The sequence below is a fragment of the Bos taurus genome, chromosome 21 (genome assembly GCF_002263795.3).
Source record: "Bos taurus isolate L1 Dominette 01449 registration number 42190680 breed Hereford chromosome 21, ARS-UCD2.0, whole genome shotgun sequence".
Classification (NCBI taxonomy): domain Eukaryota; kingdom Metazoa; phylum Chordata; class Mammalia; order Artiodactyla; family Bovidae; genus Bos; species Bos taurus.
The window spans coordinates 42,109,206-42,134,653 of NC_037348.1; the positions used below are offsets into that span (position 1 = coordinate 42,109,206).

At 39.5% G+C, this 25,448-nt stretch overlaps 1 protein-coding gene across 6 annotated transcripts in view; it reads left to right on the forward strand.

The window, feature by feature from the left end:
* The window catches only part of NUBPL (NUBP iron-sulfur cluster assembly factor, mitochondrial), a 446,167-nt gene that overhangs the window by 52,555 nt on the left and 368,164 nt on the right, over positions 1-25,448 (forward strand). The gene's annotated exons all lie outside the window — the stretch shown is intronic.

Here is a 25,448-nt window from a genome sequence, read left to right on the forward strand (position 1 = left end):
TGCTTGGCACACTGTACATGGTCAAATTTAGCTCATCATCGTCTTCGTATATAAAATGTGTGGATGTATGGGGGTGTTTGAATAGAAAGTATCTAATATATTTGTTAGAAGAGCTGAAAATTATTTTCTCTAATCAGATTTTTGTTATATTTATTTTAAATTGTTTTTGAAAAAATTAATTTCTCTCCCGAGCCTTCACTGCCATCAATAATAGGACAGAGTAATTTTTTGAATAAATCTTTAATATTTATAGCTGTTGTTATTACATTTTCTTACAAAACTATTAAATATAAAGCTTTAAGAACAAGGAAATTCTATGCTCAAAAAGAGAAAAATTGAAACAACTGGTAACTTTCCTTGAAAAATAGTTTTGCATGAAGACACTTTATTAAAATTTATTTGTAACTATATTCTGAAAGAGATGGGAATACCAGACCACCTTACCTGCCTCTTGAGAAATCTGTATGCAGGTCAGGAAGCAACAGGTAGAACTGGACATGGAACAACAGACTGGTTCCAAACAGGAAAAGGAGTATGTCAAGGCTGTATATTGTCACCCTGCTTATTTAACTTATATACAGAGTACATCATGAGAAACACTGGACTGGAAGAAGCACAAGCTGGAATCAAGATTGCCGGGAGAAATATCAATAACCTCAGATATGCAGATGACACCACCCTTATGGCAGAAAGTGAAGACGAACTAAAAAGCCTCTTGATGAAGGTGAAAGAGGAGAGTGAGAAAGTTGGCTTAAAGCTCAACATTCAGAAAACGAAGATCATGGCATCTGGTCCCATCACTTCATGGGAAATAGATGGGGAAACAGTGGAAACAGTGTCAGACTTTATTTTTGGGGGCTCCAAAATCACTGCAGATGGTGACTGCCGCCATGAAATTAAAAGACGCTTACTCCTTGGAAGGAAAGTTATGACCAACCCAGATAGCATATTCAAAAGCAGAGACATTACTTTGCCAACAAAGGTTCGTCTAGTCAAGGCTATGGTTTTTCCTGTGGTCATGTATGGATGTGAGTGTTGGACTGTGAAGAAGGCTGAGTGCCAAAGAATTGATGCTTTTGAACTGTGGTGTTGGAGAAGAGTCTTGAGAGTCCCTTGGACTGCAAGGAGATCCAACCAGTCCATTCTGAAGGAGATCAGCCCTGGGATTTCTTTGAAAGGAATGATGCTAAAGCTGAAATTCCAGTACTTTGGCCACCTCATGCAAAGAGTTGACTCATTGGAAAAGACTCTGATGCTGGGAGGGATTGGTGGCAGGAGGAGAAGGGGACGACAGAGGATGAGATGGCTGGATGGCATCACTGACTCGATGGACATGAGTCTGGGTGAACTCCGGGAGTTGGTGATGGACAGGGAGGCCTGGCGTGCTGCGATTCATGGGGTTGCAAAGAGTCGGACACGACTGAGTGACTGAACTGAACTGAACTGATAGTAAGCGTATGAAATTGAATAATTTCTTTTATTTCTTATTGGACCTTTCATTTTCCATGAATCTAGGACAAAATGCCTGTATTTACTGAAGGGTTTTTATTGAATTTTCTGTGTACATAACAGAAGGTGTTATTTTTGTCATTGTGATTAAATGTTAGTAAGACATTATCTGCTATTTAAGGTGCCTTTGTTTGTGCTGATATGGGCTTCCCTCACGGAGAAGGCAATGGCACCCCACTCCAGTACTCTTGCCTGGAAAATCCCATGGACGGAGGAGCCTGGTAGGCTGGAGTCCATGGGGTTGCGAAGAGTCGGACACGACTGACCGACTTCACTTTCACTTTTCACTTTCATGCACTGGAGAAGGAAATGGCAACCCATTCCAGTGTTCTTGCCTGGAGAATCCCAGGGACAGCGGAGCCTGGTGGTCTGCTGTCTATGGGGTCGCACAGAGTTGGACACGACTGAAGTGACTTAGCAATAGCAGCAGCAGCGCTTCCCTCATACCTCAGTCGTTAGAGAATCTGCCTGCAATGCTGGAGACCCAGGTTCGATTCCTGGGTCAGAAAGGTCCCCTGGAGAAGGAAATGGCAACCCACTCCAATATTCTTGCCTGGAGAATCCCATGGACAGAGGAGCCTGGCGGGCTGCAGTCCATGGGGATCAAAAGTTGGACACAATTTAGCGACTAAACCACCACCAAGGTGGTTTTGTTCGTGCTGTAGTTGTTGAAATCAGTTACAGCGTTAAGTTCTGAATAACCGCTTATCAGATAATAAGGATTCTTCCTATTATTTTGAAGGAATTTAAGGCTCTAGTGATGATAAAAGGGACCCTAGCCGTCCTACATTTCAAGCACCCACTTAAGTTGTTTTCTTGTTTTGTGAAAATATAAACTTAAAAGAAAGCTAATTTATTCTAGTTTCTTTGTTCTTTGCCCTTTTAGTGGAATGCGTACTTAGTTTACAAATATGTGCCATGAGCCAAAATGTCAAACTTACACAAAGAAGTAATGGATTTGTGTACTTTAAATGATAGACTCTTTATGTCTGTCTCTTGATTAAAGTAGCATGAAAACTAGTGCGTGTAGCACATGAGTGATGGCAAAATGGAGCCCTTGGTGTCAGTTTTTCTTAGTCTGTTCAGTCTATGCCAGTATAAATACTTGAAGTGAACTTTAATTTCTTTTTTCTTGTTTTTCTGAAGCTGTACTCTTAAATTTGATGTTTGCAAATTGGCTGCCATTAAATAGACTTTCTGGTAAAAATGAGCTACTGGAAATCTTGGAAAGCCTAAAAAGAATATGTGTTGACAAGCAGATCTCAAGTCCCATAAGAAATAAACCAAACGATTGAGGCATTCACTTAGAAGAGTGTGGATTCTTGAAAGCCCATCTTATAAATTGGTTTTTGAATCTTAGATAAACCTGCTACCATTGTACTAATTGGCATCATTTTGACTTTTCTAAGTTTTTGTCATTTTAATTTATCCTGTATTACTGTTTATTAAAGAAAGCACAGTGCAGCATGAAATTATCTTATTAACGGTAAGAAAAAAGATTTGTTTTCCGTGGTTCAGATTTTGGGGAGATAGAACTGTGAGCAGAATCTTAGCTTTATAAACGTTTCCCCTGTTCTTGGACTTAGCTACACAACCATAGAGGGAGTGGGACTTCAGGATTGTATTTTTCTGTTCATTATTTAAGCAGACATATGGTAATGTAGTTTTGATCAATTTGTTAATTTTAAAACTCCATGTTAAAGTTGGCAGATTTATTCTCTTATATTTTTTATTTTTGAGGAGATTATAGAAAAACCATACTTTTTATACTTATGATATTTTAGTCTTGATCACCAAGGGAAATTTTACATTTGTTTCTAGAGAAGTGAGTTCAGTAATTGAGGAAAAATTTGTTTATAATAGTTTTGGATTTCTTAGGCTGAAAATGTTTCTATCAGCTTAAAATGACAATAGTGATTTTCTATGTTGGTTTGAAGTATGCAAAATTATGGTAATGGAAAGTCTAGCTGGTTTGTAGAGAGAGTATTGTACAAAAAACCTCACCAGGTTGACATTATAATGGCTGCAAATGACCAGTTGCTTTGGGAACCTAATGGAATTTAGAATAAAATCCATGTGTAGTTTGAGAAATTATCATCTTACCATGAGTTAACCTTTTTTTTAGTCTAAAGAACAAATACTAGTCATTTTTCTCTTTTTTAAGTTTGTAAATAACATAATATGCAGATTTCATATTAGAGTATAGCCAAACTATACTCCTAGAAATTATTGACTAGGAAGGTTTTCACTTGAAATTGTAAGAAAATATTACATGGTAGTTGCACACAGAAATGTGTTGTTAATTCACTGATGTAATACTCTTTTTTGTTGAGGATTTTCACTAAGCTTTCTCAACTAACTTTTATTGGTAGACATCTGCTTTCTTTCACAGTTTTATGATGATGAATTCACACTTTATCACAGTTGTGAATTTATCACTACTTAGTTTTACTAAAGAATGTCTTATAGTATATTTAGCTAATAAAGTAGGAAAATTTTTAAGGCCTGTGGAGAGAGGTTACTAAAATTGAAATGTCAAGTAATTTTATTGAGGATGACACAGTTCTTATTAATAATGATTAACTATGAGACTTTTTTTAAAAGTAGGATTCACTTTTTTTTGTTGGGGGATAGATTTTCTACTCATGTCACAATATTCTGCTCTCTCTGTCTTAATAAGCATTTTCCAAGTTTATGAAATGAATGTGTGTACAGAAGAGACAGAGAAAATGTGGAAAATCAGCTTGGCAAATGACTTTTTATAATAGCAGTCATCTCCAGTAAGAGCTATCAAGAAGTGACTAAATTTTCTTAAGGTAATTTAAGTGCATAAAGAATGAGAGTGAATCCTACTTATTTCTGAAATTACCTTTTTTCTTCCAAGGCAGAGAGTTAGGGGTGTTACTGAAGTTACTGACTTGAGTAATTAAATTTGGATGCAGTAGTTACAGTGAAAGTTTCTCATTTATAATTTACTTCTTCTGGTCATTGTCTTGTGGACTCTCGGGTTTAATCTGATGCTAGAGTTCCTCTGATTATCTTTGGAAAGGGTTCTGGGATGTATTGCATAATCAAGGTGTTATAGAAATGACTTTTTTCTTGCTGACTTCCTGGATTTTGTTTACAATCTGTTTTATACCTACAATATTAAATTGTTGTTGTTGTTTACTCACTGAATTGTGTCCAACTCTTTTGCAACCCCATGGGCTGTGTAGCCTACTAGGCTCCTCTGTCCTTGGGATTTCCCAGGCAAGAATACTGAAGCAAATTGCCATTTTCTTCTCCAAGGGATCTTCCCTACCCCGGGATGGAACCCACATCTCCTGCATTAGCAGGTGAATTCTTTACTGCTGAGCTACCAGGAAAGCCCAGAATATTAAGGCAAAGTGTAAATCAGGAGTTGAAGGAATCTTGAAATCTTATTAACTTAATCATGTTTATCTGTAAATCTTGTTTTGATTTACTCTGGCTTTCAGTTCAGTTCAGTTCAGTCGCTCAGTCCTGTCTGACTCTTTGTGACCCATGAATTGCAGCACGCCCGGCCTCCCTGTCCATCACCAACTCCCAGAGTTCACTGAGACTCACGTCCATCGAGTCAGTGATGCCATCCAGCCATCTCATCCTCTGTCGTCCCCTTCTCCTCCTGCCCCCAATCCCTCCCAGCATCAGGGTCTTTTCCAATGAGTCAACTGTTCGCATGAGGTAGCCAAAGTACTGGAGTTTCAGCTTTAGCATCATTCCTTCCAAAGAAATCCCAGGGCTGATCTCCTTCAGAATGGACTGGTTGGATCTTCTTGCAGTCCAAGGGACTCTCAAGACTCTTCTCCAACACCACAGTTCAAAAGCATCCATTCTTCGGTGCTCAGCTTTCTTCACAGTCCAACTCTCACATCCATACATGACCACTGGAAAAACCATAGCCTGGACTAGATGGACGTTTGTTGGCAAAGTAATGTCTCTGCTTTTCAATATACTATCTAGGTTGGTCATAACTTTCCTTCCAAGGAGTAAGCGTCTTTTAATTTCATGGCTGCAGTCACCATCTGCAGTGAGTTTGGAGCCCCCCCAAAAAAAGTCTGACATCGTTTCCACTGTTTCCCCATCTATTTCCCATGAAGTGATGGGACCAGATGCCATGATCTTCGTTTTCTGAATGTTGAGCTTTAAGCCAACTTTTTCACTCTCCTCTTTCACTTTCATCAAGAGGCTTTTGAGTTCCTCTTCACTTTCTGCCATAAGGGTGGTGTCATCTGCATATCTGAGGTTATTGATATTTCTCCCGGCAATCTTGATTCCAGCTTGTGCTTCTTCCAGCCCAGCGTTTCTCATGATGTACTCTGCATAGAAGTTAAATAAGCAGGGTGACAATATACAGCCTTGACGTACTCCTTTTCCTGTTTGGAACCAGTCTGTTGTTCCATGTCCAGTTCTACCTGTTGCTTCCTGACCTGCATACAGATTTCTCAAGAGGCAGGTCAGGTGGTCTGGTATTCCCATCTCTTTCAGAATTTCCCACAGTTTATTGTGATCCACACAGTCAAAGGCTTTGGCATAGTCAATAAAGCAGACATAGATGTTTTTCTGTAACTCTCTTGCTTTTTCCATGATCCAGTGGATGTTGGCAATTTGATCTCTGGTTCCTCTGCCTTTTCTAAAACCAGCTTGAACATCTGGAAGTTCACGGTTCATGTATTGCTGAAGCCTGGCTTGGAGAATTTTGAGCATTACTTTAGTAGCATGTGAGACGAGTTCAATTGTGTGGTAGTTTGAGCATTCTCTGGCATTGCCTTTCTTTGGGATTGGAATGAAAACTGACCTTTTCCAGTCCTGTGGCCACTGCTGAGTTTTCCAAATTTGCTGGCATATTGAGTTCAGCACTTTCACAGCATCATCTTTCAGGATTTGAAAGAGCTCCACTGGAATTCCATCACCTCCTCTAGCATTGTTCGTAGTGATGCTTTGTAAGGCCCACTTGACTTCACATTCCAGGATGTCTGGCTCTAGGTGAGTGATCACACCATCGTGATTATCTTGGTCGTGAAGGTCTTTTTTGTACAGTTGTTCTTTGTATTCTTGCCACCTCTTCTTAGTATCTTCTGCTTCTGTGAGGTCCATACCATTTCTGTCCTTTATCGAGCCCATCTTTGCATGAAATGTTCCCTTGGTATCTCTAATGTTCTTGAAGAGATCTCTAGTCTTTCCCATTCTATTGTTTACCTCTATTTCTTTGCATTGATCACTGAGGAAGGCTTTCTTATCTCTTCTTGCTATTCTTTGGAACTCTGCATTCAGATGTTTATATCTTTCCTTTTCTCCTTTGCTTTTCACTTCTCTTCACAGCTATTTGTAAGGCCTCCCCAGACAGCCATTTTGCTTTTTTGCATTTCTTTTCCATGGGGATGGTCTTGATCCCTGTCTCCTGTACAGTGTCAGGAACCTCAGATAAAGATATTTATCTTTAAAATATCTCAGAGATAAGATTTGTGTTCTTTAAAGAATCCTGTCACCTTACTTTATCAAGACAAAAGTCCACCCTTCACTTGGCTTATTGTTTCTTACACAGGTCATTGAATAGTCTGAACTAAATACTTTTTTTAGTATGGTAAAACCCTTTTCCTTTTTTCTTTGCCAGTTCTGAGCTGGAGAATAGGCAGCCTCTTTTTTGGAGTTCTACTTGTTCTGCTGCAAACCATCTTAGCCAAAGGCTGTAGCACATAAAGTCCATGAAGAATGCTTTATTTATCTAAAGAACAAACAAGTGTGTTTTAGTAGCTGTGTGTGCGCAGTCAGGCACTTGTTCATATCTGACTTTTTGTGATACTGTGGACTGTAGCCCTCCAGGTTCCTCTCTCCATGGATTTCTCCAGGCAAGAATACTGGTGGTGGTTTAGTAGCTAAGTTGTGTCTGACTCTTGTGACCCCTTGGACTGTAACGCTCTAGGCTCCTCTGTCCATGGGATTCTCCAGGCAAGAATACTGGAGTGTGTTGCAATTTCCCTTCTCTATGGTATCTTCCTGATCCAGAATCGATGCTGAGGCCACAGGCAGTTAAGGCAACTGGGAAGCCCCCATTGAGGCATGTGCACTCCTAAATAATATGATTCTTAGACTTCCCCAGTGGCTCAGACGGTAAAGCGTCTGCCTACAACATGGGAGAACTGGGTTCGATCCCTGGGTTGGGAAGATCTCCTGGAGAAGGAAATGGCAACCCACTCCAGTATTCTTGCCTGGAAAATCCCATGGACAGAGGAACCTGGTGGGCTACAATCCATGGGGTCGCAAAGATCGACACAACTGAGTGACATTTACTTTACTTTACTTACTCGTATCTATTTCACTGTGGAGAAGAGTGGTGCTCAGAAAGAATTAGGGCTGAAGTCAGGGGACTTGAAGGTATGGTTTTTCCAGTGGTCACGTATGGATGTGAGAGTTGGACTATAAAGAAAACTGAGTGCTGAAGAATTGATGCTTTTGAACTGTGGTGTTGGAGAAGACTCTTGAGAGTCCCTTGGGCTGCAAGGAGATCTAACCAGTCCATCCTAAATTAAATCAGTCCTGAATATTCATTGGAAGGACTGATGTTGAAGCTGAAACTCCAATACTTTGTCTACCTGATACGAAGAACTGAGTCATTTGAAAAGACCCTGATGCTGGGAAAGATTGAAGGCCGGAGGAGAAGGGGATGACAGAGGATGAGATGGTTGGATGGCATCACCAACTCAATGGACATGAGTTTGAGTAAACTACAGGAGTTGGTGATGGACAGGGAGGCCTGGCGTGCTGCAGTCCATGGGGTCCCAAAGAGTCAGACAGGACTGAGCGACTGAACTGAACTCAATATGAAAGAGAAGTTAATTACTACCCTTCCCTGGATCTGACTGCTGATAATTTATCAGACTAAAGACACATTCTGTGAATTCAGGACAATGGAGTGGGATGTTTACTGAAAACAGGACTGAGGTCTCAGAGTTCTGCACTGGCTCCCTAGTAATTTCTACCTCAGTTCATATTCTCTTTTCTAGTCTAACCCCAGATAGACTAGATGTTTTGTTTTTTGTTTTTCCCCTTATTTCCTAATCTTTGATCATTTTTAGTATTTCTCAACATTATCAGGACATTTTCAGTATCTTCTCTGAAATGAGAAAAATTAAAAGAAACTTACTATTATTAGGTATTGTGGAGGGATAGCTTGCAATTTTGTTTGTAATACTCTAGTTTTTATGTATGTTTTCTCTGAATTTTTGCTTTTTAGAACAGAACACATTATTCCTGATTCATAGTTACTTTAATAATTCAGTGAGTACTTTAGAAACCTTTAAGGAATATTTTAACAAAACATATGCTCCCCCCTCCTCCTTTTTTTTTCTTTTTGAGCTAACAGAAAGTAAAGCATTTAAGACGGAAAAAGAGTTTGGTGAAAGCAGAACGTAAAATGAGTTTTGAAGTGGAAGATAAGGGAAATAATTCATCCATGAATTGGGGATTCTAGGGCAGAAGGCAAGAGGCCATTAATAATGAAATTATACTAAGAGGCATGAAAAGTTTTGATGGTCTGGATTTGGAGGCTAGCAAGAGAGAAGAGAAATTAGACATGCTATCCCTGGTGGCTCAGCTGGTTAAGAATTCGTCTGCAATGTGGGAGACCTGGGTTTGATCCCTGGGTTGGGAAGATCCCTTGGAGAAGGGACTCACTTTAGTATTCTGGCCTGGAGAATTCCATGCACTGTGTAATTCATAGGGTTGCAAAAGCGTCGGACACGACAGACCGACTTTCACACACACACAAAAATAATGAAATGAGGCATCTTTTTCATTTTCTTTCTGCACTTCCACCCAGGATTTTGTCTATGTGGCATGCATCTATATAGGGTAATGCATTGAAATGCCATCTTGTTCTTTAAGATTGGATAGATTTTGTATACCCATGTTCATAGCGTATCCACAGTAGATAAAATGCAGAAGCTACCCACGTGTCCATCAGTGAATGAATTTAAATGTGGTATATACATACAATGTAGTATTAGTCAGCCTTAAAGAGATAATTCTGACATAACCTGAAACATGGATGAATCATGAGGATGTTATACTAAATGAAGTAAAACCAGTCATAAAAAGAGAAATAGTATATGATTCCCCTTACGTAAGGTACTTAGAGTAGTCAGTTTTATAAGCACAGAAAGTAGAATGGTAGTTGCCAGGAGCTGGGGGGAAAGGGAAATGGGGAATTATTGTTTGGTAGGTATAGAGTTTCAGTTTTTTAAGATGAAAAGAATTATGGAGAGGGATGGTAGTGATGGTTGGACAACATTATATTTAATATCACTCTTTTGTATACTTAATGATGGTAAATTTTATGTTATGAATGTTTTACCACCATTACAAAAGGGAAAAAACTGGGTATATTTTTTGACAGTATTAACTGTACTAGGCTTAACAGTATAGGGTTTCTTCAGTATGTCTATGGTCTCAACCCAGCGAATCAACTTGCTCTGTAAAAGAGCAATCATTACAGAACTGGGAGAAAATAGAATAGTGAGGTTTATTTGGGAGACTTTGTAAGCTTAGCTGTAAACTTTCTCTGTTGTTCAGTTTGGAAACTTCATTAGTATACAAGTTATGAATTATAGCCAAAAATTACATTTTTCTGTCACAAAAAGTGACAGAGCTTACTGTATTTTAAATTCTTACTGTTATGGCTACCTGTATTACCATTTGTAACATTATCAATGTTATAAACACCTCTGTGATTTGGTCCCTGCCTTCTTTTTACTTCTACTGCCTCAGTTCCAATAACCTTGTTCTGTTATTCAGCAAATACCAGTCTCAGTGGCCTGTGTTTCTCAAAAATGCCAGCACAGAAGTGCTGAGGACCCTCACATAGTATATTCTCTCTCCCTGAGACACCTTACATTTCTAGTGTCTTCCACCCCGCCTCCACAACTAATTTCTACTATCAAGTCTCAATTTTAATGATTCTTCTTCTATGACTCCTTCTCTCACTCCTTACTCTCCTTACTGCAATTGCAAGGGTAAGTTATCTGCTTAATTTTTTCAATCTCCTCTACCGGACAGTAGAATATCCACAAAGCTGAGGCTTTCTGGTTCAGTTTCACTTACACTTGGTTATATAATAGACGCTCAGTCAATCTTAGTTGAATAAAAGAAGTTTTCTGTTAGATTTCTTGTACATTAGATGCATACTTTATTTTCTACTTTGGGTATGTGAGTAACTTAATTTGCAATCATAATATATATATATATAATTTTTTTAATGAATAATGTAGACTGTTTTAAGGTATTTTCTTAGCCATTAGTCTTTGTGGTAGATGAATGATTCTTACACCACTTTTTTCCATTTTTCGGAAAAGAGAAAGGACCTATATGGTTAGTAATTTGACATTTGAGAATTATGTTACATGGAGTGAAATGGCCGTTCACATTGTTTCAGTGTGTAGGACACTGCCACTCTTGCCTCATGTTTTAACTTAAATGTTGAGTATGGCTCTGGTTAGCTATAAGAGGTGGAGGATTGTGGGGCCTGAATTTGGGCCATGATGAAAAGGACAGAGTTCACAGTCCCTGCTCTGAGACAGAACAGCCTGGGAAAAGAAGAGGAACTGGAACCTCAGCATGCATCATCTTACTTTTCCTCAGACTGCCTTCATTGCCAGGCTAAAATAGTGCATGGACAACGATTATTATGTGAATGTATTAGTATAAAGATGTTATTTGAGACTGTTTATTCTGGAACTTGTTATTTGTAATAGGTTTGGAGACATGGTGAGTGAGGAAGCAGTGACAGTAAGTTTTGATTTTATTCTGCTGTCACTGAGGTATATCAATTAAGGAAAGGAAAGCAGAAATAGCAGCTTGCAGTTTGATGGGCTTTGGGATCTCCCTTGCAATATTACAAACCACAGACTTTTCTTGGAAAAACTGGGTTCCCCAGAAAGCAGAGCCCTGCACACTAATAATTTATTAGAGAGTAAAACTGGACTGAGGAAGGAGAAAAGGAGGGAGAGCCAATATGAAAATGTGCTGTCAAAAATGACTAGAGATGTTTTTGATTGTCGTAACTGGGGGGAAATGTAGTGGGTAGACACCAGAGATGCTGCTAGATATCCTGCAATGCACATATCCTGTAATGCACAAAGCACAATAATAATAAATTATTGGTGGTGGTTTAGTCACTAAGTGTGTATGACTCTTGTGACCCCATGGACTATAGCCCACCAGGCTCTTCTGTCCATGGAATTCTCCAGGCAAGAATTACTGGAGTGGGTTGCCATTTCCTTCTCCAGGGGATGGGATTGAATCTGGGTCTCCTGCATTGCAGGCAAATTCTTTATCAACTGAGCCACTAGGGAAGTCAATAAATTATTATCTGGTCCGAAATGTCACTTCTGCTGGAGTTGAGAATTCCTGATTTAGATAATGTAACCCAAAAGAATTTCAGAGAGATTGCAGTACTGTATAGGGCTGAGAATAGAATTTTGGGGAAATAACCTAAGGTGATCAGAGAAAGACTGACAAGGAGTGACCAGAGAACCAAGAAGAAGGCAGGAAGAAATGGCATCCTGGAAGCCAAGGGGGAGCCTTAGGATGAAGTGGTCAACATTTTTTGGCTTCCCTGGTGGCTCAGAAGGTAAAGCATCTGCCTGCAATGTGGGAGACCTAGTTTCAATCCCTGGTCAGGAAGATCCCCCGGAGAAGGAAATGGCAACCCACTCCAGTACTTTTGCCTTGACAATCCCATGGACGGAGGAGCCTGGTAGGCTGCAGTCCATGGGTTGCAAGTCCATGGGGTTGCATGGGGTCAGCATTTTTAGAGAGGCTAATTTAGATAAGTATTAAAAATTATGTATTTTAAATTTGATAATATTTCTGTTTTCAGTTTATGAAACTACTGTTTTATAAATGTGCACAACTTGTGTTGTGCTTCTTGAAGAAATGTATTTTATAAAATATTTACATTTGGCCTCTGGGAAATCAATCATTTGGAAACTGAGCATGACTAAAATGGTACTATGCTGTGCTCCAGGGGAAAAAGATGAGTAAGATGTAAACTCTATTCTTGAGGCGCTTACAGTGGGAGAGACGGGAAATGTCAACATGCAATGTAACATATGAAGAGGTATGATCAGAGAACCATGGAGAGGACCTTCTAATCTTCCTGTGATGTAGTACATACAGCCAGCCCTGGATCCTGAGAAGGCTTGAAAGAGCAAAAGACTTGGGCATATTGAAAACAAATAATGGAAAGATTATGTTTATTTTTTAATTTCAGTGTTAAAAATGGCCATTGGGAGGATGGGTGATATGTTTTGCCATGAGCAGTATGTATGGGATGTTTCACTTATAAATCGCAATGTAGACACCACCTTCTGTCTCCACCCCAACACAGCCCTTTGTTTAGAATGTGCCTGAGGCTTGTCTCATTTCTGTGCCGTTTCTCTTTCCTCTCTACCCACTTCTGTTTCTTTGTAATTCCAAGCAGAGATAGGAAATGGTAGTTATAACTGAGGGCTGTGGGGAGTTGGGAATTTTTCTGGAGAATCTATAAGTTTATCCTAGAGTTGGCTTTTCCTCTTGTCTATCCGTTTCCTCCAAAATAAATGATAGTCATCTCCTTACATCCTAACCCTGGGTGTGACCAGAAGTGAAGTGAGATTTTTTCCTCACAAATTTGTGTTTTTTAATTTTTAATATTTAGATTATAAACTGTTTACTTATCTTCATATTCTTCTGAGTGTTGGTCACAAAGAGTGGGACATGACTGAGCGACTGAGCACAACGCACAGCACACACTATAGTAGTTCTCAAACCTTCTGGTCTGTGGGGCCTTTTATGCTCTTAAAAATGATTGAGGATCCCACACAGCTTTTGCTAATGTGTGTGCTCTGCTTAGTCGCTCAGTCACGTCTGATTCTTTGCAACCCCATGGCCTGTAGCCTGCCATGCTCTTCTGTCCATGGGGATTCTCCAGGCAAAAACATTCAAGTGGGTTGCCATGCCCTCCTCCAGGGGAATCTTCCCAACCCCCAGGGATCGAATCCAGGTCCCCTGCATTGCAGGCAGATTCTTTACCATCCGAGCCACCAGGGAAGCCCAAGAATACTGGAGTGGGTAGCCTATCCCTTCTCCAGGGTATCTTCCTGACCCAGCAATTAAACTGGGGTTTCCTGCATTGCAGGTAGATTCTTTACCAGCTGAGCTACACAGGAGGTTGTATTTACTGATACTTATCAAGTTAGAGTTAAGACTGAGAAATTAAAAAGAAAACTTTATTAATTCATTAAAAATAACATCAAGCTCATACTTATTAACATAAATAACATTTTAATGAAAAGTATTTTCTGAAATAAAACATCAGTGAGAAAAGTAGCATTGTTTTATACTTTTGTAAATCATTTATATGTCTGACCTGATAGAAAACTGCTTGACTTCCATAACTCGTTTTTCGTTCTGTCTGTTGCAATAGTTTGGCTGAAATATATGAGGAAATTCCAGTCTCACACAGACATGTAGTTAGAAAAAGAGAATGATATTTTAGTAGTTATTTCAAATAAGTGTCGGTTTTCTTTGATGCTACACCAAAATTTGACAAGTAATAGTTTCATTTTAAAGTTTATGTTATTGAAGTATAGTTGATTTATAATGTTGTGTTTCTACTGTACATCAAAGTGATTCAGATATATTTGTGTGTGTGTGTTGTGTGTATACATATACACTTTCCATTAGGGCTTCTCACAGGATATTGAATAGAGTTCCTTGTGCTCGACAGTGGGACCTTGCTGTTTATCAGTTCTATGTATGATAGTTTGTTAATCCCAAATTTCCATTCCTTCCCTCCCTACCCTTCTCCCCCTTGGCAACCACAGGTTTGTCATCTATGTGGTCTTTAAGTTTGTCTTTCAGGTAAAAATGGTGGTCCATGAAAAATATGGCCAGTTAGCTTACAGCTCAAACAAATATACAAGTGCTTTCCCTTGGCAATTGTAATTGTGTGCTGCAGAGATGCTTTATATGTATTTTCTGTGTTGTCACACAGAATTTTAAAAAGATGTGTACTCAAGGGTCAAGATTTAATAAGTAAATTTCACTACTTCACCCAGGGCTGGCCTTTATTTTTACTGCAGTCCATGGTGGGGGAGAGTCTGATGACTGCTAGTACATTTGGTGCAATTGCCTTGATTTGTGCTAAGGCATCATTAGTTTCTAGTACCCGTCATCGCTTTTGGACCATCAGTGCAAAAGTTGACTGAGTGGAAGGCCAAATGATATCTTAGTACTTTTATGAAAATAGTCTTCCCCTCGTGGATCATCTGAAAGGTTTTCTGGGATCTCTAGAGGACCAGAGAGTGTGCTTGGAGACCTACTTGTTTAGTAAGACATTCTTCAACCCGACGTCAGAATTCTTGGTTTCTGGTTTAGTAATGCTTGTTATGGATTTCAGGAAATTATTGACCTCATTTTTTTCTTCCTTTTTTAAAGTAATGTGGAAATGAGTGCTTTGCAAATGAATTAGTTTGTGTCAGAAGTCTGGAAATATTATTTAAATGTGGCTCTTTATAAAGAAGTCCTGTAGATTTGCACTGGGACTTTTCTCTCCATTTATTTTGTTTATACCTGGACTTGATAACCTATTTTTTAAAAATTTCTAATTAATTTTTCAAAAATATAATACTTGAATATGATCTTTATCAATGCAGACACTGCAGTCATGTTAGAATATAGGCTATAAGATACAAAAGATGTCCTCAAAGCTGCTTATAATCTGATTAATATACACTCAGAAATAGCAGTATAATATATTTTATGCTATTACATGATTGCTTTGGAGAATATAGGAGACTAGAGAGGGCAAGGAGAAGTAGAAAATGTCTTTGTGAATTTGATAGAATTAAACTGGACCTTAATGGAAACGGAAATGATAATGAGCCAAGAAGCCCAGAGAATACATCATACTTCACAGTGAAGCTTTTCCCCTCCCAAATAGCCATTCAGTTTCCCCTTGCATTCCTTCTTCCCTTTCTGTGGTTTGGGACACAGTTTTTCTTACACTTCTCAATTTTGGACCACTCTGAGGCCTATGATTTGTGCTGCTGTTAAGACAGTGTGCTGTGGTGGAAAGATATTAGGCTTTGGGATCTCACTAATGCAACCCCCATTTCTGATGTCACCATTTACTGCCCATGGGCAAGGTCTACAACTTTGAAGCCTGTATAAAAAATAAGTAAGAAAATAAATTTAAAGGTTCCTAGTAAATGCTCACTGCCTTTCACTGTTATTACAAGTAGTTGATAGTGACAGAGGATGCATCAATTAAGATGATAGCATCAATTGGTAAAGAATCTGCCTGCAATGCGGAAGATCCTGGTTCGATTCCTGGGTCAGGAAGACTTGCTGGAAAAGGGATAGGCTACTCACTGCAGTATTCTTGGGCTTCCCTGGTGGCTCAGCTGGTAAAGAATCTACCTGCAATGCGGGAGACTTGGGCTTGATCCCTGGGTTGGGAAGATCTCCTGGAGAAGGGAATGGCTACCCACTCCAGTATTCTGGCCAGGAGAATTCCATGCACTGTATGGTCCATGGGATTGCAAAGAGCCGGACACAACTGAGCAACTTTCATGCTGTGATGAAATTTATCTGTTAGACTGGGATAGCAAAAGGCTTATTACAAGGGAGGTAGTAATACAGAATTGTTACCGTGGATTTCACAGTCTGAGAGACTTGGAGTCAGATCTTGACTGCAGGCTATGCTATTACCTTCATTTACTTTGAGCAAGTTGACTTATATTCTCCAAGCCTTAGTTTATTTATATAATAAATGGGAATGGTTTTAGGAAAATAGTCAGCTTCGATTGTCATGGATATCTTGACATACATTGCCCAGTTCAAGAGGTCTAACCATGTAAAAGAGACTAAAATATTTACTGTCTGGTTCTTTACAAAAAAAGTTTGCCAGTTCCTGTTATATATAATTAAGTTATTTGGAATCAGTTTGATTCTTTGAGGATAACTTTTAAACTTAGAGTGGGTCCAGAACAGACTTCAGTCCAGGGCTAATTTACCCCAATACTACTGTGATGACTTCCAGAGGACTCTACCGTGTATTGGTAAATCTTTCCTCTCTGGCTGGTGGGAACATAGCAAATGTTCCCAGCCATATGTGATCTTGGGAAATTGTACAGTTTGCGGCTTCCTGCTGATTCTTTCCTTGGTCCCGGGGAATTTCCTCTTACTCATGTGCAGATGAATACTCAACAGCGACTCCTCGGGTCCCCTGTGCAGTTCTCTGCAGTGCTCTGTGTTGCTTCCTCCTCTCTGATATTCTGCCCCATAAATACTTGCTGCCTTTGCTTCACTTAACTCTTGATTATTTTTTTCTCTATTCACCATGTTACTGGGCTTTGTTTGAATTCCCCCTTTCTGTGCCACAGTCTGGAAAGTCCTTCAAGGGCACTGAACTGGGGCAGTCGTAGCCCTCATCTTCTGCTTTCCCTTCTTTCAAGGATTGTGGGCTTCCTTCCTGTTGTCCTGTGTCTGAAAATGTGTGGTTTTTCCATGTGTGTGTGTGTTGGTGGGGCGGGGTGCTGAGGCTGGGGGTATTTATAGGGTAAATACTGCTGTTAGTTTTTATTGCCAGAAGCAAAGATATGTTCATAGCTTTTCTTTTTCCTTCCTGTGTACTCTTCAGGAAGTCAGATGAGTCCACAATTTTACAATCAGCTTTTTTTTTTTTTTTTTTGTAGCAGTTAAGTTCCATAGCCATTTGTATTAATCTGGATTCTTTAGAGAAACAGAGCCAATAGGAGATACAGATAGATAGATGGATAATAGGGAATTGACTTATGTGGTTAAGAAGGCCAAGAAGTCCCAAGATGTGCAGTCAGCAAGCTGGAGACCCAGAAGAGCTGATGGTATAGTTTCAGTCCAAATCCACACATTTGAGAACTAGGAGAGCTGATGATGTGAATTCCAGTCTGAGTCTGGAGGCAGGAGAAGACTGATGTTCCAGCTTGAGGACTGGCAGAGAGAAGATATTCTCCCTAACTCTGCGTTTTTATTCTATTGAGGCCTTCAGTGGATTGGATGAGGCCCACCTACATTGCCCTCAGGGGCTTCCCTGATAGCTCAGCTGGTAAAGAATCTGCCTGCAGTGCAGGAGACCCCAGTTCGATTCCTGGGTTGGGAAAATCTGCTGGAGAAGGGATAGGCTACCCACTCCAATATTTTTGGGCTTCCCTTGTGGCTCAGCTAGTAAAGAATCCAGCTGCAATGCAGGAGACCTGGGTTTGATCCCTCGATCCCTGGGTTGGGAAGATCCCCCAGAGAAGGGAAAGGCTACCATCCAATATGCTGGCCTAGAGAATCCCACAGACTGTATGTATAGTGCATGGGGTTGCAAAGAGTTGGACACGACTAAACAACTTTCACTTCACTTCACCTAAACTGGGGAGGGTAATCTGCTTTATTCAGTCTGTTGATTCAAATATTAATCCCACCCAGAAGCACCCTCACAGGCACACCCAGAATAATGTTAAACCAAATATCTGTGTACCCTGCGATTCTGGCTAATTGCCATAAAATTATATATCACACCACAGTATCTCCCAGTTTGCCCTTCGTCTGATTTGTATAATCATTAATCTTTATAACATTAAATGCATTACCTTTGGCCCCATTTTCTCTCACTGTGGAGATTATTCCTGAGTTTCTAGAGTAATCTCAATCTCATTTCAAAGAAAAGCTGTGATAAACTTAGTGTATTAAGAAGCAGAGACAACACTTTGCAGACAAAGGTCCATATAGTCAAAGCTATGGTTTTTCCAGTAGTCATGTACAGATGTGAGAGCTGGACCATAAAGAAGGCTGAGAGCTGAAGAGTCAATACTTTCAATCTCTGGTGCTAAAGAATATTCTTGAGAGTCCCTTGGACAGCAGGGAGATCAAACCAATCAATCCTAAAGGAAATCAACCATGAATATTTATTGGAAGGACTGATGCAGAAGCTGAAGCTCCAATACTTTGGCCACCTGATGCGAAGAGCCAACTAATAATTGGAAAAGACCCTGATGCTGAGAAAGATTGGCAGGAGGAAAAGGGGGCGACAGAGGATGAGATGGATGGATGGCATCACTGACTCAATGGACATGAGTTTGAGCAAACTCCAGAAGAAAATGAAGGACAGGGAAGCCTGGCATGCTACAATCCATGGGATTGCAAAGAGTCAGACATGACTGAATGACTGAACAACAGCAAAATCAACATTTCAAGCAGCTGTTCCCTGGGATCACTTTTCACCAAAAACACAGAAGTGTGCTTTTCAAATTATTTGAAAGGGACTGTTTGTAAATCTGTAGAAGTGGTGTGGGAGGGAAAACCACAATAGGTAGGATAATAACTGTTGATAACAGTGGAAGTAGTAACTGTTGATAGTGGCTACTACTTCTAGGCCTGAAGAGGTTAGAGGAGGGAGCATGTTGAGCCTGGAAGGAGACTGTTCTTGTAGAGATGGCTGCTTTGGGAGAAGCATTGGCACTCGGTAGAGGTACCCAGCGGAGAAGGCAATGGCACCCCACTCCAGTACTCTTGCCTGGAAAATCCCATTGGCAGAGGAACCTGGTAGGCTGCAGTCCATGGGGGTCGAGAAGAGTCGTACACAACTGAGCGACTTCACTTTCACTTTTCACTTTCATGCATTGGAGAAGGAAATGGCAACCCACTCCAGTGTTCTTGCCTGGAGAATCCCAGGGACGGGGGAGCCTGGTGGGCTGCTGTCTATGGGGTCGCATAGAGTCGGACGTGACTGAAGCGACTTAGCAGCAGCAGCAGCAGCAGCAGCAGAGGTACCCAGCCAGCTTAAGATCATCCTACAGAGGGAAAGTCAGGAAATGAAATGCCATAACCACTCCCCGCTTCCTCTTTCTGCTCTGCTTTTGATGTGGTCTATGGAAAAACAAAGAAAAGCAATGCCAAAGAATGCTCAAACTACCACACAATTGCACTCATCTCACACGCTAGTAAAGTAATGCTCAAAATTCTCCAAGCCAGGCTTCAGCAATATGTGAACCATGAACTTTCAGATGTTCAAGCTGGTTTTAGAAAAGGCAGAGGAACCAGAGATCACATTGCCAACATCTGCTGTATCATTGAAAAAGCAGGAGAGTTCCAGAAAAATGTCTATTTCTGCTTTATTGACTATGCCAAAGCCTTTGACTGTGTGGATCACAATAAACTGTGGAAAATTCTGAAAGAGTCGGGAATACCAGACCACCTGACCTGCCTCTTGAGAAATCTGTATGCAGGTCAGGAAGCAACAGTTAGAACTGGATATGGAACAACAGACTGGTTCCAAATAGGAAAAGGAGTACGTCAAGGCTGTATATTGTCACCCAGTTTATTTAAGTTATATGCAGAGTACATCATGAGAAACACTGGGCTGGAAGAAGCACAAGCTGGAATCAAGATTGCCGGGAGAAATGTCAATAACCTCAGATATGCAGATGACACCACCCTTATGGCAGAAAGTGAAGAAGAACTAAAGAGCCTGTTGATGAGGGTGAAAAAGAGGAGAGTGAGTAAGCTGGCTTAAAATTCAACATTCAAAAAACTAAGATCAGGGAAGCTGATCCTATCACTTCATGGGAAATAGATGGGGAAACAGTAGGGAAACAGTGGAAACAGTGGCTGACTTTATTTTCTTGGGTGCCAAAATAACTGCAGATGGTGACTTCAGCCATGAAATTAAAAGACACTTGCTCCTTGGAAGAGAAGCTATGACCAACCTGAGACTGTGTTAAAAAGCAGAGACTTTACTTTGCCGACAAAGGTCCATTGAGTGAAGGCTATGGTTTTTCCAGTAGTCATGTATGGATGTGAGAGTTGGACTATAAAGAAAGCTGAGCACCAAAAAATTGATGCTTTTGAACTATGGTGTTGGAGAAGACTCTTGAGAGTCCCTTGGACTGCAAGGAGATCCAACCAGTCTATGCTAAAGGAAATCAGTCCTGAATAGTCATTGGAAGGACTGATGCTGAAGCTGAAGCTCCAATACTTTGGCTACCTGATGCAAAGAAGCAACTCATTGGAAAAGACTCGGATGCTGGGAAAGATTGAAGGCGGGACGACAGAGGATGAGATGGTTGGATGGCATCACTGACTTGATGGACATGAGTTTTAGCAAGCTCTGTAAGTTGGTGATGGGCAGGGAGGCCTGGCATGCTGCAGTCCATGGGGTTGCAAAGAGTCAGACAGGACTGAGTGACTGAAGTGAACTGAACTTTATGGTAAATAAGACTGTATAAGTAGCCAGCTGTGGAAATCAAGTAATCAATAATGGTAGACATGTAAGCTTCTATTTTAAAGAGTTGATTTCTGTCATAATTTTTGATTATCATTTGTAAAAGCAACAGCAATAAATTAAAATTTCTCTGTTGTGTTTCTCCTGCCAATAAAATGAATGTAGCATTGTGGCATTGAGCCAGATGAGAAAGATGAGGAAAGAAGGCAGAATCCAATCAGTCACTAATGATATTGGTTGAATCTGAGTATAGTATACAGACTGTTGTTGTTTGGTCACTAGGTCGTGTTGAACTCTTGCAACCCAGTGGACTATAACCCACCAGGTTCCTCTGTCCGTGGAATTCTCCAGGCGAGAATACTGGAGTGGGTTGCCATTCCGTTCTCCAAGGGATCTTCCCATGAGACACTATTGAACTTGTGTCTCCTGCATTGGCGGGTGGGTTCTTTACCAGCACACCACCATACAGACTGTTACCAAATCAAACAGGCAACTAAGTGATGTGTTGGGAGGTTGCTTAAAAAAATTGAAGAAGCATGATATATTGAGGTGTAAGAAAAACCATTGGCCTGAAAAGCCCTAGAACTATTAAAACAACAAAAACAACACGACAAAACTTAGCGTGCTTGCCAAGCAGAACTCTCCTGGAAGAAGACCCTAGGTTCTGTGACCCTGTTTGATGCTGACTGATAAACTGTACTCCTAAACCGTATCGTGGTAAATGTGCTGTCTTATGGAACAAATCACATCTATTAGTATTAACATTTTTGTGTTGTTTAAGAAAAAGTTTTAGAATCATTGTGGTACTATATATGTGTATTTGTTTTTAAAGGTGTTGGAAGCATTTAAGAGAATTAAACATATTAGAGAATCTCATGTTAGCTTTGTAATTTTAATTTGAAATGTTTCATTGATATTAAACATATGTTATGTATTAATTAGTATTTTTTTTGATCGTGGGTGAAAGGAAACACAACACAATGTTGGCTTAAACAAGGTAGTTTATTTCTCTTTCACATAAGAATTTGGATGCATCCATACAGGCCTGATAAGACAGTTTTATTCCACAAGGTGTTCAGGAACCAGGGTTTTGTTTTTTTTCCCCCCAGTTTGCTGCTACAGTACATTTAGGAAGATTTTAACTTGAAAGTATTAAAATAATTTGGTTAAGTTTCTAAAGTGTTAGAGCATTCAAGATACTTGGATTTGTTTCATTTATTATTTCTGTTTATTAAATTTACAAGAGTTACTTGGGTATTTAGAGTGATTTTGGTAGTTGGTAAGGCTACCCTGTCAGGCATTTGTAAGATTTGAGAGTGTCAGGTTTATTTGATTTCTAAATATAGTTTTAAATATTTTAGACAACTTAATTTACCTAACTGTATAATTGGAGATAATGAGGAGATAACATGCTGTGCACCTGGAGTTGAGACTGCTGACATTAGTTCTTTAAATGCTTTTGAGTGTACATTTTATATTGTCAAGGGGGAGTAAATAATTGCTTTAATATTTGCATATCTTTCATGAGACTGACAAGCTTAGCTCTTTGCTGTTAGGAGACTCAGTCAGTTGTGTCCAACTCTTTTGTGACTCATTGGACTATAGCCTGCCATGCTCCTCTGTCCGTGGGATTTCCCAGGCAGGTATACTGGAATGTGTTGCCATTTCCTTCTCCAGAGGATCTTCCCAACCCAGGGGTTGAACCCATGTCTCCTGCATTGGCAAGTGGATTCTTTACCACTGAGCAACTAGGGAAGGCCCTTGGTATATGGTAGATGCTCACTAATATGTTGAATGAGAGAGTGAATGGAAAGAAATCTCTTTAAGTGGTGAGTGTTCATTGATACCTTAAAATAAAACTCATTTTTACAGAAATGTAATTTATATTTAGTCTTTTGTGGGGTTGCAACTTTTATATAAGTTAATTGCCTGTAATTTTAAGTGGTAGAGAATGGAATTTTTAAGTGTTACTATTTTATAAATGCTTTAATGGTAGCCCATATCCAAAATAAAAAGCTATCTAACATTACAAAGTTTCATTACCTTTTTGAATAGTTTTCAGATTACTGTGGGGTCACAGACATTAGTGACTCTGCTTCCTATTAATTCTTTTTTTTTTTTTTTCTGTTTTCTTATCTATATACTCTGATATATGGACCGTTCATATAAGTTCCCAGATATCTAGTATAACTTAATGGGTAATGGTAAGGCTTTTATTGTATATGCAAAATGCTTATTGAAAGGAGTTGGCCTCTGAGTATTTGTAAATGTATTATTTCTTTTATTTCCTAGTTGTTAATGTTTTTATTGTAATTTATGTTTATTTACATTTCTTAGCTATACCTTTGGGCTTTCTTGGTGGCTCAAATGGTAAAGAATGCAAGGCAGGAGACCCTGGTTTGATCCCTGGGTTGGGAAGATCCCCTGTAGTAGGGAATGGCTACCCATTCCAGTATTCTTGCCTGGAGAATTCCATGGACAGAGGAGTTTGTCAGACTGTAGTCTATGGGATCTCAAAGAATCGAACACAACTGAAAGACTAACATTTTTAGCTTTATCTTTATTATGGCTTTTTTTTGTTGCTGTCATGTTAGGTCTGTTTTTTTTTTTTCCCCCCCGGTAGTCTTCTTAAGATGGTTTTTTCATTTTTATGCCTTGTATCTTTTCCTTTCCTCTTAACTTGAGTTTAATGTATTGTTTTAACCACACTGATGTAAAGAGTGTGCTGTAACCAGAGTGTTGTCTTTGGCTGTACATCTATTTATTTTCTCTATTGTATTTTGTATTCTTGTGTTTTTTAAATGTTGGCAGTCATAATTTTGTCTAACTTTTTTATGTTTTGTTGCTTCAAGTATACACATTAATATGTATTTTAGTTACTGTATGAAGCTCAGTTTTGTGTTAAGCCCTTGTCATATGGCTAAGATAGCATTTGTCCCAGTATGTCACTCCTGTTTTGCTAATTTGCTGCTAAATTCTCTTATTTTGCCTTGTGGGCATGTATTGCTAGTATGTTTCAAATTCCAGCTCCTGAATCCCCTGTACTTGGAGCTTGCTGTAGCTGCTCAAAAATGAATTTGAGATTTTTAAAAGCTTGGTGGGTTAATAAAACCAGTTTTATATGTCATATAAATTTGATAAGAAGGCTGGAAATGTCACCATATAAACAGAAAGATAGGGATTACAGAAATTTATATAAAAGATATATCAAAATAACCCAAAATAGTCAATTATAATTTTACAGCCATAACCCCAGTTAAGACTTTTCTGTTGGCTTAAAAGATGATACACATTAAGTAGAGAATAACTTGGTCTTTCAGAGTTAAATCATTTCAGGAAACTTGTTTGGACATCATCAAGCGATAGAAAGAAAACATGCTCCTATATTTGCTGCTCTTTAAACTGTGTGTTGTCTTCTGATCTCATGTATGTTGGCATGACCTTAATTAAACCTTCTGCTTCTTTGGAGATGTATGTGGTAAGAATATGAGACTTAGTATGAAACAAGCCTAGACTCAAATCCTTACTCGTTTTGTTGCTAGCTGTTTAACTTTGGGCAATTTAGTTTTCTGATGTTCGACTATGTTATAAGAAGTATGACATATAAATACTTCATGTGTCATATGAAGGCAACTTTTCAAGGCCACAGCTAGAAGTGGTTAATTTCTTATAATAAATTAGCTTTCCTGGGGCCTTCCCTAGTGGTCCAGTGGCTGGGACTCTATGGTCTCAAAGCAGGGGGCCTGGATTCAACCCCTGGTTGGGGGAACTAGATACCACATGCCACAGTGAAGTGTTTGCATGCTACAACTTATAAAGAAAATATTAATAATAAAAAAGTGATAATAATAATATTTTACTGTACTGAAAATGCCTGAGTGACGAAATATAGGGCGTGCAGGTTTACTTTACATCTGTTTACTTTTGACTGTTTACCTATTTACAGAAGTGTTTTGGCCATTATGTTAACATGTAGTTTTGAGTACCAGCTATACTGAGCAAGAAGAATATGGTATTGGTTGGAGAGGCAAGAAAGAGGCATGAAAAAGATAAATAATCATACAGGGTAACATTTAAAAAGAAATAAATTTATTTACTTGTAAGTGAAGGAAAATTGCTTCACAATATTGTGTTGTTGCTGCTGCTGCTAAGTCACCTCAGTCGTGTCCGACTCTGTGCGACCCCATAGACGGCAGCCCACCAGGCTCCCCGTCCCTGGTTGTGTTGGTTTCTGCCTAATGTTAACATGAATCAGCCGTAGGTATACCTATGTCCTCTTCTTGAACATCCCTCCCACCTCCCACCCCATCCCAGCCCTCTAGGTTGTTATAGAGCCCTGGTTTGAGTTCACTGAGTCATACAGCAAATTCCCACTGGCTATTTATTTTCCATATGGTAATGTATGTTTCCATGTTACTATCTCCATGCATCCCACCCATTTGTTAAGTGTTTGATGCTGGAGGAGATTAGAAGAGGGGATGGCTATGGAGAGCTGGTTTCGAGGCTGCCATGCAAGAAAGGCATTAGAGACTGGGGACAGCCTTCAACTTTCCTCAACTGTAAAATGGAAATAGTACTGCCTCATAGGATTGTTATAAGGAGTCAGTGAAATATGGTAAATATCTGTAAAGTA